Source organism: Telmatherina bonti, assembly GCF_933228915.1.
Source record: "Telmatherina bonti genome assembly, chromosome: 24".
NCBI lineage: Eukaryota > Metazoa > Chordata > Actinopteri > Atheriniformes > Telmatherinidae > Telmatherina > Telmatherina bonti.
The window spans coordinates 6003789-6004473 of NC_136633.1; positions in this window are offsets into that span (position 1 = coordinate 6003789).

Genomic DNA, 685 nt, shown 5'->3' on the forward strand with positions numbered 1-685 from the left:
AGAAGCGAGAAACAGAAGAAAGCGAGAACAGCAGAAATGGCAGAACGGTTGGAGGAAAGGGTGTGTACGTGTACAAACCTCCAAACACATTCACGACGTTGCCTCGCCTGCACGCAGGAACAGAGAACCGTCGACATGTTTGTTTCGGTTTGAAACTGACCTCAGAGCTCGCAAGTCAACTCTCCACTGCCCTCTAGTGGACGTGTAACCGAACACCCTGACAACATATGTAGGCAGAGAGGTTTGACCATAGCTGCGTTTCCTTTACAGTCTTTTACAAAATAAACACAATGTCAGTAAAGTTTTGACAAACTACAATTACTATTAGGGCTCGACCGATATATCGACTGGCCGATATTATCGGCCGATATGGGGGTCCAGGGTGATATCGGCTATCAGTAGAAAAATCGCCGATTCTTTATTGATTTATTTTTGTTAAAAATGTAATGTGCTACTTATCCAGCAGATGTCTGCTGGATAAGTAGCGGGGGCGGGTCATCCTTGCTCATGGCTGCCTACGTGGAAGCCGAGACAGAGCAAACCGGACGGTGAAACAGATAGCAGCTGAGCCAAGTAAGGTGAAGTCTGCTTACGAGCATTTTATATTTTGTCTCTGGTAAGTTGAAATGTTAAACAAACACAGTTATGTTTTCTTACATTCTCTACAAACTTGTCATTGCGTGCC